An 11,715-nucleotide genomic window follows, 5' to 3' on the forward strand; every position below is an offset into this window, starting at 1 on the left:
AAATTATTAATTTATTCGATATTTTAATTCAGATTTTGTTTTTCTAAACAATTATCTTTATATTATAATAGTATTTATCCTTATGATCACATTTTGGCAATTTAGTAAAATTAGAACTCAAAATATGTAACTGAGTTCAACAACAAGTTGTAGTAATATACTCGTTTACACTTACGAGGCAGAAAATCGCTATAATCTTATAACAAATAAGATAAGAGTTTTCTGCATTAGTTGAATGAAAATTTTAATAAATCAAAAAAAATATATTAAGCACTGGAAACTAATTTTTATATACCTTATGTAATTATGTAAAGGGGTGGAAATATTTCGAAGTAAAAAAAATGATTTTGGAGAGCTCACTGACAAGTAAAAACAAATATGCATTTATTTATTAATCTTCAATTATCGTTGAGATAATCTATAACTAAGTTAAATAAAAGAAAAATACAACTCGGTATACATTTGACATTAAGCAAAAAAAAAAAAATAACCGAAAATCCCTACCAGCTGGAAATTACAAGCAGGGAATTAAGGTTGAAAGTTGGGCCAATGAAACACATCTACTGAAATGAAAGTGGCTGGTAATTTTGCTAGACTTGATTCGAGAAAATGGTCCAGCACTGGAACTGAGTGGGTCCCAAGGGGGTACGAGGGAAGGAAAGAAAAACCGCTTACAATATGAAGTAGTGAAATAGTTCAGGGAGAGATAAACTATTTGCCAACAGCGACCTGTAATAATTGTATAGAATAAAGTAATGTAATTCAAGTTAAAAATAACATATGGAAAATATTTTTATTTTATTATAGATGCGGTCTGGGAGAAATTTTAAATCTATCTTCTAATTTAGATATACGTTTTCATCTTGCTGAAGTGATACCTAAATGTTTTCCTGTTTTTTTTGTCTATCCTGAATCAGATTTACTTTCCCTCAGATTATAAGTTTATGCACTTCATAAAATAAATTAGTCAATTAATATTTTACTAACAGAAAACATTTTCCAAGCAAAAAAAAAAAAACTGTTTGAAAGTTTAGAAACAAATGACTTATATGTTACGCCAGTGATCATGAATTCTAATCTGATTATAAAAACTTATATATGTATATTCAAACAAATATACTTAGATTACAAAAAAACTAACTATAAATATATCCTATAAAGAATTTCTGACTTGGTACCCGATGTCAAGCAAGGAAAGGTATCATATTTTGATAATGGCTTTAATTCCACGAAATATAAAAACCTTGTTATGTATGGACACCCGGTAAGAGGAAAAAATAAAGAATCCAGAATCCACTGAAAGTGTGGTAAACAAGCTGATATTAGTAGGGTACTATTTACATTGGGCATTGTTTACCATCTAGAGTAGGTGTGAGGAACTAGGGAACTAAGGAAGCAAAGCAATAGAGAGCAGGAATGAGTTTCATGGACTATGGAAGGAACCAAATAACTTGCGGTAGCACCAAAGGAAGTACCTATTACTAAATGAGAACTTCTCTACATAGATTAAAAACAATCTATCAAAGGAGATATCTATTTACTTTTTCTTTTCTTCATTGAGTTAAAAAATTAAATCAATCGTTATGTTGCGATTTTTAGTGATGCTGTGATTGTTTAATGCAGCCAGACTCCGCAGCGCATTATACATATGTACATTTTAAAATGTATCTCTTTGAAATTATCGGTATTGGTTACACTACTGGTCATATAACTTAGAAAGCCAAGAAAAGGGTGAATTATGGTTAATAAGTTAGTGGATTCGGGGGTTTATTTTTACATAAATATGTAGAGTCCAGGTAATTGTAGACGGATCGTTAGAACCGTGATTCCTTTTTATGATGGTCTTGTGGTGGGTTCTTGATTCATATCTTATCTACCTACTCCTTTACTACGTTAAGAACAATTAACTCTAAAAATTTTTAGCATCTGTTTTAGAAAAACCTTAGATAAAAATATATCTCTCGATTAAATAGTTGGACGTTGGAGGAAAGTCGTATTGTGCTTCTGCAATACTTCACTGGCCAGTGCCATTATTGTCCTTGCATTCTGATTCACAATAAATTTTGAGACGTTCAATGGTGGTACTCTGAACAATGGTCACTAAAAAAAAAATTCGCATGTATTCTTTAGTAGATCATGAGATATTCGTTATTCAATTAAGATTTATAAAAAAAAAAAAAAAAATCAACAGCATTCTAATCATCAGAATTAAAATTATAATATCTAACAAAAGCCTTTCCGTGACAAAATAATGTGTTATAAATCAAATTGTGACGCTCACATGATTCTTCTGAATCTTTCTGATGAACAGACCATTTTAATTTAGGTTGTTTTAATACTATTTTATACTATACTATTTTACTACTATTTGTATACTATAAATACTACTTTAAGTTGGCGCTCAGGGAAGTCATCTAGAACCAGATGTCTTTCTAAAACGTCCAAGAAGTATAAAGTGGCAATGTTGATGCGGTACCAAACCTAGGAGCTGATCCGGGGGATAAGTCTCGGAGTTCCAAGGCCCACTGATGATTTAGAGATGAACTTATAAATATTTGCAAAGGCCCTAGCCTTTTCCCAAGGAAAGGATCAGGATCCCTATTTCGAGATCTCCAACTGAGATCCCTTTTCCACTAACTATGTTAAGAAATTCTAGGGTCTTGAGAATTTTTATCTAAACGCATAAAATGGTGCTTTCTTAAAGCGGTTTCAAGCCCACCTAAAGTAACGGCCTATTTTAGTATAATGGAACCTAGGGATAAAGTTCCACTTAAAAAAAAAAAAAAAAGAAAAGTACTGGCTGTAAATACTCCGAATCGTACACAAACATATTAAACTCAAAGCATAGAAAGTTTTATAAATTTTTTTTTTTGTTTTTTAGCATGCAATAGGATTTTTAACAATTTATTTAACTCGAGTAAAATATTTTGAGAAATCTTTTAAAAACTCTGCTTGCTGGTAAACAAATATAACATAATTATTTTTTAAAAAAATGTGTTGATAAAAGAAAAAAATATATCGATGCTTAAAAAAAAAAACATTTAAATGTACGAAATATAAAGTAAAATTGATAAATATAAGCATTACCTATAATTGTTACAATAACTGAGTTTGTTACATAACTAATGAATGTAATAACCACCATAACAAACTAGCACAAATTAGTTAGTTTGTTTTTCAATACTCTAATAGTTCTTCCCGTAGATGAACTGTTATATTTGAATTTTATTTATTCAGTATTACTGTTTTTAGCTTATTTGTTAATGAGATCAAATTTCGTACATCAGATTTTTATGTTAATTTAAGAATCGGGCGTTTATTTGTGTGATGAAATAGATTTTTGGAAATTCTCCAGTAATGACAAACCTACACTCTCATTGAAGGACCTTATTTATCCTTGAAAAGGGTAAAGAACTGGATATCAGTCTCTCTAATAAGGAGACGTTCCTTTAAAAAAAGAAATGCAAAGGTTGTTGCAACTATTATAACTGCAGTTTCACCAAGAATTTGGCCATTAAATTTTAAAAATAGATTTATGATAAATAGTGAATGAATATATATATATATAATTTTTTTTCTCTTAATGGTAACCCCATAAAGAGATATTTTATTTCTTTTATACATGTTCCATGCCATGAAAGGTATACTACATATATTATATGTTTACAGTACAAAATATTTGAGTGTATATATTTTGTTACATTGATTATAACATTTAAAAAAAAATTAAAGCAAAACCGAAAAACAAAACACATAATTAATTAATAATAAAAAAAAAAGAAGGATAACAAAAAAAAAGTAAAGATAAAAAAGAAATATACCAAACAAAAACGAAAGGTTTTAGATTGCCCTCCTATAATTAGTCAGCTGGTAAAAGTCAATTTGTTTTATGAAGTTTAGCAAGTCTGTCTTAAATTTAGTAAAAGTATGTGATCTGGTTCAGGCCAATTTCCTTGTTTCAGTATCACATCTTATATTAGCTAAACTCTTTGTCGGTCATATAGCTTACATTCATAAAGTATTGTGAGCAGTATGTATAGTGTACACTTCTCCAACTTCGTCACACTTGTTAGTCGTCATAATATTAAATCGTTTTAATTAATATTTTGTACCATATATGGTAGTGAATTTGTTGTGGATAATCTTATATAAGAAGAATTAAATATTAATGATTTTAAATTTTAAAAAATAGGCTTTTATCTTATAATAAAGGAAATGACCTGGGCAGAATAGCCTGCAAAAGTAACTTTAAATTAATGTGAGGAAGAAATTATAATTGAAGATGTCCTTGAGGATGGCTAAAATGGCCGAAACGTTGGACTGTTGAAAATAAAAAGTGTTGAGACAAAAAAGGATACAAAATTTTTTATTTATTTAATAAATAATTACCTTGTCTCAAGAAATTGAAATAATATAATTAAAATAATATAATGTTAATAGAAAACAGAAATAATATCCTGACTACCTGCTGAAAAGAAAGGTTACGTTTTGGAACAACCCAGGTTTACTTTTCTCCATTTGATCCCAACTCAGTTCTGGCACAAACTTTGAGTCAGTTTTATCACAGAAATGTAGTACACACTTTAACAGACAATTTTAAACAATGTGTACATTCTGTACATGTAGTTTATTAATAATTAGTTGAAGAAATTATTTGTTCTAAAAAACTGTTTTTTCGTTGTAGATATAGGTAGGGCATAACTAGGCAAACAATAAAGTTATATAACTTCGCATATGTAATAAATCCATGATGCTAGTATATAAAAATAATTATATGGCTATAACTTGGTTTGCACCAATTTTATGAAGATGAGATACACCATTTTTAACCTCTTTATGTTTTACGATGCAAGTTTTCAATACAATTGATTACGATTTCATTTTCAAATGTCAATCTTAAAAACAAGTTGTTATTTCAGGCCATAGGTTTATAGTATTAATTCGATGATCATAGTTACTAACAGATAGTCAGTATATCAAACAATTTGTTAGAGTTTTTTTAACTTACAATATTTATCCTCTTCTATCAATAGAGTTAAATGAAAAGCAGTTAATGAGAAGAAATGACATGAGAAAGATCAGCACCCTTGATCAGATATAAAATTTAATTATTAAACAAGAAGATCCTTCATCCAGCTCCTCTTCAACCTTCTATGGTCGCGCTACCTAGTCTGAGTGTTATGGCCATGTCATTTATGAGTGTGATTCTTAGTCATTGGTTTGTATTTGTTTGTTTCTTGGTTATTAGATCACATTACTTGCTTTGCTCAAATTTCAAACCAAAGTTCAATTAGTATCTAATAGTGAATTCATTGCACTATCAAGGACACAGAATTCAAAAAAATGATTAACAGTTATATACTGTTACAGGGTCTATGAGGTTTATGTTATTTTTTTTCTTATTAGAATAACCAGTTTAAATACACTGTCATTTTAAGTAGTTATCTTAAATAATTAGACTTAGAAACGTCACATTTATATTTTACTTAACAAAATAAAAAACAGAAAAATAAAATGATATTTTACTAGAATTATGGAACATAACTTACTAGTAGATATAATAAAAAAATTCTAGTAAAAATATTATTATAATTGTACAATTACCTATAATATTGTCCATAAATATTAATTAATATCTGAGCCTATTTTCTAAAGGCCAATAGGCATAATTTAATTAGTTTATTTAAAATTTCAATTATCATTATGCCTTGTGAATATCTTAATTATTTTTGTAATCTTCCAAAGTTCAATAATATTCGCAATCGACTATTTATAGTTGCATTATTTGTAGTTGTATTTTTAAACGGTCTCAAAAACATAAATAAAATACCAAAAAGCAGTATTAATCTTGGATAAAAGCATACGCTTTCTTGTTCTTAGAAGCATTTGCATTCTCTTTTATCATTGTTGTTGGCATCCAAAGGTGCCAATCAGGAATGGACTACTAGCTGCAGTTAAACCCTTTTAAGATGAGCGGTGAAGGACTCTTAAGTGAGTGTTTAATGGCCACCAGCCGCTCAGGCTCAATATCAGTTTTGAGTGCTATCGCACCATTTTAAAAAAAAAAAAAAAAAAGGATGACTACTTAAGAAGGAGTAGAACTAATCGTTAACTACTCTTCCGTTTTACAGTTAAAAACAATAGAGCAACATTACTTTGATTTAACCCTTTCAGTGCCGAGTGAAAAAGAGGTGCCTATGCGGGAAAAAAACGGTTTTATCAGTCTTGCCAACTTCGCTAGGATTCCCAGCTCAGTCATAAGCTTCCAAAGACAGTTCCTATCTATGGAACCATAGGCTGCATTGAAGTCGAAAAGTAAAACGTGTACATCCCAATCAAATAATTGACATTTAGTAAAAAATATAATTACAATCACCAAATATTAAATAATATTTTAATGAGGATAGTTATTTATTTAGTATAACAAATTAAATATTATTTTGCCACTATATAATGCTTCAGGTTTTTAATATTACTCTTAACTCTTATTCTATTTATTTCCATAATTTTTTTTTTAAATCTTGTGATTTTACAATTTTAATGAAATGTAAAAAAAATCATAATTACAATTTCAACCTTTTCTAAAAACAGAATAGTTTTGTGATTACTATTGACACAAAATTCCTAGTGATTAAAAAAGTCTGTACATAAAATAAGTTTTATTTTAGTTTGATTATAGATTCTACACAGTAAAATTATTCTTTAATTTATTGATCATGATTGTCAATTCCTTTAACCCTCCTTTCTTCCAAAACTTAAACTTCTTAGTAATTTGAGACAAAAAACTCCACACATTCTAATTTATCCCCACAGGTTTTGTAATTCTGGTTTTCTCCATTAAGCAGCATTAACCAGAAGATACCATTGCCAGACAAACCAATTAGTTCCTGAATCAAACCAATTAATTAATTTCATAATTAAATGAAAGTCTCTTTATACAAAACATATTCTAAATCTGATCAATTTAGGATTCGATTATTTTTAAAATTTTCTCCAGGGAAGGTCAAAAATGTTTTCCTTCTTAAAAAACTTTTAAGAAGTAAGAAATTATATAAAAAAAAAAGGTGATTATTTTTTCAATTCAAATCCTTTAAAAAAAAAGTATTAAATTTTCATTAAAATAAATATATGATATTCATACTGGTACATATCGATACATCTCCCCTAATACTTTTGGTTGGCTATGCTATTGATTTGAGTATTCGAAAGGATAATTGACACTTATTAGTGGATAAATTTCTTATACATTACTCACACTACTAGAAAAACAGACATGTTTAAAAGCATTGTAAGCTATCGATGAGCCCTTTTAAGACTGAAGAATATCTAAAGACATAGTATAAGAGCCCAAGAGGAGAAAAAAGGCAGTTATCACACCCCAATTACTGATTACTTTAATGAAAACTATGTATAATTAATAGCCAAAATTGAGAAGTCTGCCAAGTATAGGTAGGTATAATGGAGGCTGTTTCAAAGTGATAAAAAAAAAAAATTACTTTTCATTCAGAGCTCTATATCTTAAAAAGTAGGAATAACACAAGAGAACGTTATTTAAAGAAGAGTAAATTTTCTAAAATATGAGCCTTAATAGAGTTCATTACGTTAAATAGTTTTCGAGATATAGCTTTTTAAAAAGCAACATTTCATAAAAATGTTGTATGGAACGTACTAAAAGATCAGTAGTTAGTGACTTTAATTTTAAAAAATTATATTTCAAAAACCATTCGACGTACAGATGTTTATTAGCACTCAAATTAAAGCTCGTTTAATGAGCTATAAAGTAGTTTATGATGTTTATCTTCGTAGGAGTAATAGTTTACATGAAATTTGTTGTTGCTATAAATTGATATATAGTTATTTGGACAAATTTTCATTTGCCAAATTTATATTCACATGTGAATATCATAAAAACTACCTCCTCTAAGAAGATAAGTATCATAAACTACTTTATAGTAAGTTGCATTTCCTTTATTTTGAGTGTTGGCAGACATATGTGCGTCTTATCGATCTAGAGAAGTATTTTTCAAATATCCAACATTTTATATGAACAACTAGAAATTAACATTTTGTGAGTTTATTTTGTCAAATATCATAATAACTAATCATAAAAAAACTAATCATAAAAACTACTACTCCTACAAAGATAAACATAATAAACTATTTTGTAGTAAATTTAACTAGCTTTAGTTTGGGCGCTGGCAGACATCAGTACGTCCAATGGTTTCAGATATAAAGTTTTTCATAAATCAAATTTAATGTCTGAACAACTATGAATCAATTTATTTTTGTAAATATCATGAAAACTACTATTCCTACGAAAGTAAAGGTCATCAACTTCTTTATTGTCCATTAAACTAGCTTTGATTTGAGTGCTAATAGACATCTATACGTCACATAGTTCCTGAGATATAAATTTCTCAAAATAAATTAACTAACTACTAATCTTTCAGTAGATTTTTAAGAAATTTTGCTTTTTTAAAAGCTATATCTCGAAAAATATTGGACGTAAATAGCTCTTTTAGGGCTAATATTTCAGCAAATTTACTCTTCTTTAAATAATGTTCTCTTAGATTTTCTAGTGTTGTTGGTAGTTTTAAGATAGAGAGCTCCAAATGAAAAATCAATGTTTTTTTAAGGTTTTGAAATAGCTGCCATTTTTTAATCCCCAACCCATACTTGGCAGACTCATCAATTTTGACTAGTAATTATACATAGTTTATATTTAAATAATAAAAAATTGGGTTTAGGTAACTGCCTTTTTTTCTTCCCGGCTCTTGTAATATGTTTTTCAAAAATCATTCCAGGCTACTTCGAATGGATTCATGCAGTTGTATGAAGTAAGTGAAAATTTAATTAGATTAAGAAATGAAGTATTAAAAAAATGGTAATAACTACATTATCTTATTAAGATTGTTTATTATAAAGATCCAAATTATAATTATTTAGCAATCAGTAATTATAGTTATTTAGCAATACCATCCCATTAACGTTAGTCTACGGACTATGCTTTATGGTAAGATCTTTCGAGGTCAAGCTATAAACCCTTCAATGGCTTAGTAAAGCACTTAGTTGTGGAGAATGATGGGAACCGCATTAACTTCAGGTATAAACCGCTGATCACAGTACTGTACATTGTAAGAGCTTACTTGCTTTTAGGCCATAAACATTTCTAAAACAACAATTAATTAGAGTAATCAAAAAGTAATAAAAAAAATTTCTTGGAATAATATGTAGTAAACTCACAAAAGAATCTTTGAAAATTATAGGTATTGCGTTTCTCTCGTTTCGAGAATTGTTTGCTATCCTTACTGATAAAATAAATGTGCTATATTTTAAAATTCCTAAAAATAAACTAAACGATCTTAATAGATATTTAGCTTTCTCTTTTGAAAACTTCAACCTCCAACATGATCAAATTTATTTTAGGTTTGTGGAAGTTTCCTCAATATGTTTATATTTCCGTCATGAGAATTATTTAATATATAATTCAAAGAATTTTAATTTAAATCACAATCAGACCTTAGTGATAGCAAACTCTTAGCTTGGCAGTCTGGGCCTGTTAGTAAGTTCCCCAGAATTTGAGATATTATTACAGTGCATAAAGGTGTTCTCAAAGTTTGTGACAATTTTCTTTCTCTTTTTTTTTTAGATAACCAGTATATTCGTATGTTATTTATGTAAAAAAAGAATTGTTTCTCCTCTGGAAAATTTAATTCCATGATTTTAGTAGTATTGTTTAATTAGAAAACCAGGCCAATTATTATTATTCCTTATAAATATCTTCTTATCACTAGACCCTGATTCTTCACCTGAGAAGCATATTATTTCAATTTTTTTTTATTCAGTTCAAAATTTACCAATTTTCGATTAGGACAAAGTTTAAAAATAAGAATTTTAGAGGTCATCTCTCTGTGCAATACTTCTGTAAAAAATTTATGGTTGAGCTTTATCTAATAAATATTACGTTTTGATGACGTCATATTTCGCACCAAATCAGTTTTAGCATGTAATGATGGTTCATTGCAACAGCGCATTGTAATACTAAAATATAAAAAACTATAACTTATTGATAAATCTGAAACATGAATTTTATATAGAACTTTTATTACCAATAATGTGTTTCTGTATAAAAGTTTTGAATTTTAAAATTTTGTTATTTTGAAAATTCAAGGCATCAAAATTTCCACTTTTTTTTTAAATCGTTACTCATGAAGAAAGCCAAAAAAGTGTTTGTCGTCTACACTACACACCTCCAGATTACCAATTATGAGACTATATCCCTTCTGAGTGTAATATGCATTAAAAAATCAGAAAAAAAGAAAAATGTAGATGTCACGATTTGAAATGGATTGGTTGACTATTACAGAAAAAAGGTTGCATTAAACATGTATAAATACTATATCCATAATATTCAGTCCGTTGTTTCATGAATAAAAACCTTAGTCAATCAATACAGGTCATACTAGTTCAAAGTAATTTAAATTAGTGTTAACCTCTAAAAACGCACGAAACTGCATGTTTTGTAAAACAAAATTGGCTTCTGATTGGAGTTAGAAAAAAGAAAAAATGGAATAATTATTATTGTAATTTTCAATGATGTAGAAAACAACAAGACCAAAAATCATTTCCTTATAAATCACTCAAGCAGCATCATAGAATTTTAATAAATATCTTAATGACATTTAGTTAGATTGCATTTCATAGTATAAAAACAGTTTAATTATACATAAACTTAACATTTTAATCATTTATAACAACTATATTTCGGTTAAATTTCCTCTTTATTTTATTATTAAAATTCTTATAAAGGTTAATTATAACTGTCAACATTAAATTGATCCCATATTTTTCATAAATTAAGTTAACTTAATAGCTGTGTAGTGTTGGTTCAGATTCCTTGTGTCTGTTTTAAAATTCACTGTATTATACATTCACATATTTTCAGATATGTAAATGGATTCAAGTATTTTTCTTTTTGAATGTGTTATTTTCTTTATGTAAAATCATAGTATTTTCAAAATCAAAAGTATGCTGGTTTTTGGTCGCATGCGGCACTAGTCCTGTTTTATTTGTATCTTTGTCCTTGTTATTTAAATCATTATTTTGTTGATAAATTATTTCACCCAAAAATTGCTTTGTTTCACTTATATTAAATTATTTTATTTTATGAGTACTATTATTTCTTTTAAACTTATTTATTCATTCGAGTGTTTCTTGTAACCGGCTTTTATTATATTTTCCTTTGAATCTATGTGTTAGTCTTGTTCTCGTAAATTGTATTTATTTGTTTTATGGTAAACTGATCTACTGCTGTGACTATTATTAATGGTCTGATCTCACATTGCCGTCTAATAGTGAATTTGTTTAGCGGGTCACTGAAGAGGATCTAGGGTGAATTCGGGAGAGTGAATTCGTTGATCGGGTGAATTAAAAATTGTGAAATGGTGAAATTGAAGGAATAGAAAAGGGGGAAAAAAAGAATGAATTGAAATATTTGTATTTGGTGTATAGACTGAAATTGATTGTAAAATTAAACTGTAGGGAAAAAAACTGTTTTCTTTCTATTTGATTATACCATGTAATTATATGTAATTTATATATGTCCGATTACGGATTGATTAGTGTGCTGTGTATGTAGCAACCTGATGTATTTAGGCAGCACACATAGATGAATACAGTATTTCTCTCTCTCTCTCTCTCTCTCTCTCTCTCTCT

At 28.2% G+C, this 11,715-nt stretch overlaps 1 long non-coding RNA gene across 1 annotated transcript in view; it reads right to left on the reverse strand.

Annotated features, from left to right (window-relative positions):
* The window catches only part of LOC136796610 (uncharacterized), a 289,620-nt gene that overhangs the window by 122,605 nt on the left and 155,300 nt on the right, over positions 1-11,715 (reverse strand). The window lies entirely within an intron of this gene.

The sequence above is a fragment of the Halyomorpha halys genome, unplaced genomic scaffold (assembly GCF_000696795.3).
Source record: "Halyomorpha halys isolate HHAL.00 unplaced genomic scaffold, Hhal_1.1 Scaffold452.1, whole genome shotgun sequence".
NCBI lineage: Eukaryota > Metazoa > Arthropoda > Insecta > Hemiptera > Pentatomidae > Halyomorpha > Halyomorpha halys.